The following is a 7,055-nucleotide window of genomic DNA, read 5'->3' as shown; positions in this document are numbered from 1 at the left end:
GGTTAAGTCCGAACCATTTATCAAGTAAACATACTTCATTGTTGTATTGTGTCGGTCTTGTATCCATAGTCAATCACGCAAGTTATCTTGTTGTCGTATTGTCTCGATCTCGTATCCATAGATGATCACATGAAGTGTAAACCGATTAGTTATATTGTCTCGACTCAGTCCATAGACAATTGCTTTCGGAGAAACGACTTATAGGTGGAAAAGTTTTAGATTGAGGTATATTTGGGTACCTTCGTCTTTTCAGTAATCACAAACGCCTTCATCTCATCATTTGTGATTCCACAATATCTAGTTTCGCTTCCATACGATTTAGATTATTGTGAGGTGATTGATTATACTAGGTTGTACTTCGGGAATGTAAGACCGATTTATCAATTGGTTCTTGTTCACCTTGATTTATCAAAAGTTGGAACATAACTCATGGGTATTTCTATGAGAGACATTTTTATCTATTCCAATAAACTTTTCTTTGTGAGACAGATTTATTTATCAAGTCTTCGACTTTGGATCGTAGCAACTCTTGGTTGTGGGTGAGATCAGCTAAGGGAATCAAGTGTGTAGTATCCAGCTGGGATCAGAGACGTAAGGAACACAACTGCACCTTGAATCAATGTGACATTGATTAGGGTTCAACTACAGTCCAGTCTGAAGTTCATTGGTAGTAGGCTAGTGTATGTAGCAGCTTAATACAGTGTGGTGTTCAAATTGGACTAGTCCCGAGGTTTTTCTGCATTTGCGGTTTTACTCGTTAACAAAATTTGGTGTCTGTGTTATTTCTTTTCCGCATTATATTTTATTATATAATTGAAATATCACAGGTTGTGCGTTGAATCGATCAATTGGAAAATCCAACATTTGGTTGTTGATTGATCCTTGAACATTGGTCTTTGGTACCATTAAAGTTACTTCTCTTATATTCAATCGGGCTCGCAAATTTTTAATTGATGATTGCAGATTGAATTGAGAGATAGAGATATAAACTCTTTGATATAATTTTCTAAAGATTGAGTCTGACTATCTAGTTGATTCTCTTTAATGTATATTGGAGTAAATCCTCTCAGATTGCCAAACGAATTGTTGGGTGTGGTTGTTGTACCCCCGCATTTTCAAAGGTGATCCACTTGGTCCCCTTTTGTTTTCTTTGACACTTCATCCTCTTGTGAAGTCCATGGGTTCTCGTTGTAATCTTGAATTGCGTGCCTAGTACCTTGATGATGGTACAATTATCCGTGACACACTTGAGGTGGACAAAGCCTTGAGTATAATAGAATCGGAAGGGCCGAGTATAGGTTTACATCTCAATATTAAGAAAACATAGGTCTTTTGGACTTCCATTGTTGAAGCATTGTTGAAGGTGTATTTCCCATTGGGATCGGTAAGCCTAGTAATGGCATTAAAATTCTGGGAGGTCCTGTGAGCATGGACTTGAACTTCATAAGTGACATGGTGGTGAGCATGGTAAACAAGACCATTCAGTTAATGTCCGCCACAAAAAAACTCAAGGACCCTCAAAGTGAGATGTTGTTACTCCGCAAGTGTGCTGGTGTGTCTAGGTTATACTTTGCTATGCGTACGACCAATCCTGCAGCTCTATAACAGGCTACTGATCTCTTATGACCATTTATTCAAATACTTGAGGCTTTTAGTCACAGGGGATGAAGCTGATTTTGGGCCTTTACAACATAGGATGGCTACTCTGGCCATCAAATATGGTGGCATAGGTATCTACGCTATGGAAGACACTCGCGCCTACTGTTATCTAGCCTCTATGAGTCAGACTACTTCCGTGCAGAAGGTGATTCTTGGTAGCTTATCCTCATCAGATAACAGTTCTGCTTATCAGTTGGCTCTTCAGAACTTCATTCACGTATGTGGATTGTCTTCTACTTATTGCGGCAATGATACACCCCCTCCCCCTTCTATGCACTCTTAGGCAGTCACTTATTTTGATGCGGTTAAGAAGCAAATCCATGTACAATTTTCCTTATCTGAAAGAGATTCCATTTTGGAAATGTAACCGAGTCAAACATGCATAAGATTATCTCTTGGTCGTGCCCATTAATGGGCTAGATCAATGCCTCGGTCCCAGACAGTTCATATCGATAGTTTGTTATCGGCTTGGTATCCCCTTATTTTTTGAGGGAGGATTGTGCTCTAGTTGCAGTAGACCTATGGATATTTTTGGTGATCATGCACTTCATTGTGCCAATGATGTGGGCATCAACTTTCGCCACGACTTGTACGTGATGTAATTGCTGATGTTTATTACAAAACTGGTGTGCCTGCGCGCAAGGAAGTTGCTTTGGGTCTTTTGTCAGATAATAACAAGTATTTGCGTCCAACAGACATCCTTGTTTGTAACTGGGAAAATGGGAAAGACGTATGTATGGATGTTAGTGGTGTCTCACCCTTCACTGGTGAGGGTTCTCGTGCTTTTATTCCAGGCCAAGCTATTTCAAAAGAAATTCTGCGTAAACGTTCTAAATATTTGGATGCATGTGCTTCACATGGCTATGGTTTGGGGATTTTGGATTTCAATACTTTAGGAGAGCTTAGTGAAGATATTATATGTTTTTTTTAAGCGTTTGAAAAATTGTTTAGTTAGTAGTGATGCTGGTAGTGGTCTAGGCAGTTTTATTTTTATAGATTAGGTATTGCCATTAAAAAAGGTGTTGGGGCCCAGCTTGTTGCTAGGTTACCAACTAGAGCTTTGTATGTTTCCATTTAAGATGGATCTTTGTTATATCTAGAGATGTTAAGATCTTATCATATAAAATATTCCAAGGATTAACTGAATGTTGTGTGTTTCCTTTTGTTATTCAGTTACTTGTCTAACTAATGTAATGTTTATTTACCACCTTATGCAGATGTTGTGTTTTTCTTTTGTTCAATTAAATAAAATTTTTTTTTAGTAACCATGTTTCACCGCTTACATAAATCTAAAAAATACACATTATAAAATCATTGTCAATCAGCAATAAAAACTTGTTCTGGGTCGTAATGGTCTTGATCAACATCCACCTCGTCCGTGTCTTATCCCGAACTCGTTGTCTATCTCATCTCCAGGAATGTCACCATCCCTTAAACCTTGACTGTGTCGTTCTCATATATGACTTGAAAGATCGGTACAAAGTCTCTCCTGAAGAACTGGGTTTTTTAATGCCTCGCTCGTTGATAGACACATTTTCGTGTCTGATATGATCTCAATTCTATGTATTTTTAATGCTCAATTTTGTATTTATTATGGTTTTTTATGTCTTTGTAGGTGTTTTTAAAAGAATAAGCATTTGCGGTGAAATTGGCTCGAAAAGTGGTATTTGCGCTCGTGGGAGAAAATCACTAAATGCACTCCTCATTTGGATAAGGGGAACTCACTTACTAAGGGGAAACCACTTGCTATTTATACCCAGGACACCCCAAGTCTTAAAGGCACCCTGGATTTGGATCGGGGCACTTCATCTTTTCCCATTTGAAATTTGGCGGGAAAATGTAACTTCACCTGCATAAACCATAAAGTCACTGTGTGTTACTTTGGAAGGATTTTGGGTCGATATTTTCTTGGATTTGGACACGGACATGGACTGGTATTAACACTAGACCTCAAAGCAGGTTTGGTAACTCTCTTGGATTCGGAAAAACAGGGATAAGTTTACCGATTTGATAAAACAGGGAAGAAACGAAGTTGACGGGATTTTATTTGTATTTTTGGAAGTTACGTGAAAAGATAGGAAAGATTACTCTATGTTGATTTAGTTTTATCCTTGAGAGATTCAGGGACGTCAGATTGGACAAAAAGACTCGTAAAGAAAACTTGGAGAGGATTATTCGCAACTTGGCAGCGAAGAAAACAAGAGAAGAAACAAAAGATTTCCGGGAGGTTTTATTGGTCCTGAGGTGTATATAAGAGAGGATGGAACTTCAGAGAAGGGGTCGAGTAGTTTGGGGCCTTTACATAGTTTAGGGGAAGCTCTGGTACGAAGAAATCACGCTGCAGAGAAAGTTGCAGCAGCAGGAGGAAGAAGACGAAGCTGAAGAACATTAGACGACCCAAGTCAGTCGCAGAAAAGTGTGGTTTATCCACGACACACATAGTATCGTCCCCATCAGTCTTACATCTTCTGTATCGTTAGTAACAGTCGATTTGCCACGCATATAAACGTTGCAATTGATCTGTTTTATCTTTTTCTTGTATTTTCACTCTCTTCAAACACTTTGGAGCCATGAATAAATATTTTGAGCATGGTTTTGATATGAGGAGCTAAACCCCATTGTTGAGGCGCTAGAGGAAGCTATTTTTCCAACAAGAAGTGGTATATTCTCTTTTATCTATTTATTGCAATTTTATTATGATTATTTGCCTTGAACTAATATCGAATATGATTTTTATTTGAGTAATTGTGATATATTTTGATGGAGTATGCTTAGTTTAAGACTTTTGATGCTTCATACTTGGTATTTACAATTATTTCTTTTGAAAATCTACTTGTTGCAATACAAAGAATCAAATTGAACGAGAAAATTGCATGAATACAAAGATTAGATTAAATCACCTTAAACTTGGAAAATAGTGGAATCTTAGCCTCAGTGTTCTTTTAATATTGATACCAACTTTGTCAGTGTTTGTTATAATTACTAGTGAGTTTTCTATTTAGTTTTGAATTTAAGTCTAAAGTTATCCTTCACAAGTTTGAGAATCGAATCACTTTTTACCACTATCTACAAATCACATCAATTTTTGGCGTTGCTGTCGGGGACTTGTTTTTGGGGTTTTAGATATTTTTATTTTTTTTATTTTTTTTGTTCTTTTATATGTTTTTGGGTATTTATCTTGTGTCTACAGATTCTGGATCATAAAGAAAAGTGAGCCAAAGAGTTTGGTGATTTCATAAAGACTTGGAGCTAAAGATTAAAGCAAAAAGAACATAAAAGAAGACAATTTTATTTTAGACAATTTTAGTTTAGGGTTTGTTTATTTTCTTTTAGAAAAAAAAAATGTATTAGGGTTTATTATTTTTGTAATTTTTCTTTTCTTTTTGGACTTTGGGACATTATTTTTTTTATTACCCTACGGAAGGGTACTTTAAATATAAATTGTTTGCAGAGAAGGAGGACAATTACGATATTGACTCTGGACCTTGGGTTCGTACACTTGACATCGGAGTCAGTGGCCCGAGTCGACTACAACCGATTCATCCCCCGTCTGGAACGGGAGGTAAGATTCTGAACACTCGCGAATCCCCTTTCAGCGAGTTAATGGACTCCTTCGTATGCATATATGTTGAGGACTGAATACGGACATTTATTTTTCTATTAAAGGGCAAGGTCTGGCCATACAAGATAAGGGTTCGGATTTCATCACCGTTCTCTTCTTGCCAGCTTTAGGAACACATAACCTACGCGAACCTAAGCCTAAAATTTTGACTAGAATGAGACCGATAGGGTAACGAGCTTAACAGGAAAGTCATTCGAAAAATATTGGTTACTCTTTTAAGCATACTTCGAAGTTCTTGAAGGTTTCTGTAAGTTGAATGCGTGATTGCGCCGCCTTGTAATACCGGTGAGGCCTTGGGTATCAAAGCTCCACCGAGCTTCCCTCGCCTCTATTCAACTTACTTTAACTCGGATTGATTCCAGAGGGGTTTGCTTAAATTGAAACAAATTCCCGTTCGAAGGATTAGAAGCTGGTCTAGAAACAATCTAAGTGGAGCCATCATGCTTTTTTTTGCTAGAAATCAATAGGTTTGATTTGGTTGAGTCGGCCTTGATCCGTGTTTGCTTATCCTTCCAATTTAGAAAATTTTATTGTATGCCTGAACGTAAAGGAGACGCACTAGGTAGATTTGTTAAAGAGAAACCTAGTAGTTCTAAACGTCTCTATCACCTCAATTTAGAAAGTACGATTTTTGAAGAGTCCGTTTTTGAACGTCCGCTTGAGGAGACGATCCCTAATATTCCGATAGTGCAAGAAATGGCAACTTTAAAAGCTTTGTTGAACCCGACTAGGACTAATCGTCCTTCGTGTATTAAGTTAGCTGAAATGGAGGCACCCTATGAACTGAAACCTGGAACCTTACAGATGCTCCCAATCTTTTTAGGGAAAGAAAATGAAAACCCCTATTACCATGTTAGGGATTTTGAGGAAATTTGTAGTACTCTAAGAATTAGAGGCTTAGATGATGATGCTTTGAAACTTAGGTTATCCCCATTTTCCCTGAAAGATAAGGCCAAGTCGTGGCTATATAGTTTGGACTCCGATTCAATTGAGACATATGAACAACTTACATCTGCCTTTTTCAATAAATTTTTCCCTAGGCACAAAACATCGTCTATTAGGACGCAAATATGCACATTTTCACAACAAGAGGGAGAATCTTTATATAGGTATTTGGAAAGGTTCAATGATTTATTATCCCAGTGTCCTCATCATGGTTTAGAAAAGGTTAGGATAGTTCAGATCCTTTATGAGGGTTTAGATTATTCCACAACGACCATGGTTGAGTCTCTATGCACTGGTGGATTTGAAAACCAAACTGTTGACGCGGCGATGGAATATTTTAATGAAATTGCCGAAAAAACCCAGCAATGGGAAAATAGTAGGGCACCCCAGAAAACTTTTTTTTTAAGTAGAGGAAACGTTAATAGGGTAGAAGGAGGCTATGAATCAGATGCCAAAATTGATGTTATAGCAAAAAGGTTTGAAGCTTTAGAAGTGGGCCAGACTAGTGGTAGAGTGGATCCTTTTCGGGAAAGCCAGAATATTGAAGAGAAAGCCAATGCTATTTATAATAACACCAGATTTGATAACCATCAAAAGATTGACCCATATTCAGAAACCTATAATCCTGGTTGGAGAAATCATATGAACCTTTCATGGTCTAAGGGCCAAAGTCAAGGTCAGTTTAGTAATTCTAATGCTCCCCCAGGTTTTGGCTATACTAAGAATCCTTCAGGACTGGCTCAGTTTCAGAATCAGTCAGATAAGAAAATCCTAAGTTTAGAGGAATCTCTCGCCGTGTTAACTCATCAAAATGCAAAATTTCAGTTAT

At 37.7% G+C, this 7,055-nt stretch overlaps 1 pseudogene; it reads right to left on the bottom strand.

The window, feature by feature from the left end:
* Nucleotides 1-6,341: 6,341 nt before the first annotated feature.
* LOC113362424 lies at nucleotides 6,342-6,441 on the bottom strand (annotated as a pseudogene).
* Nucleotides 6,442-7,055: the final 614 nt, after the last annotated feature.

The sequence above is a fragment of the Papaver somniferum genome, chromosome 3 (genome assembly GCF_003573695.1).
Source record: "Papaver somniferum cultivar HN1 chromosome 3, ASM357369v1, whole genome shotgun sequence".
Taxonomy (NCBI): Eukaryota; Viridiplantae; Streptophyta; class Magnoliopsida; order Ranunculales; family Papaveraceae; genus Papaver; species Papaver somniferum.
The sequence above is the reverse complement of the archived record's forward strand: the minus strand, read 5'-3'. Positions and strand labels throughout refer to the sequence as shown.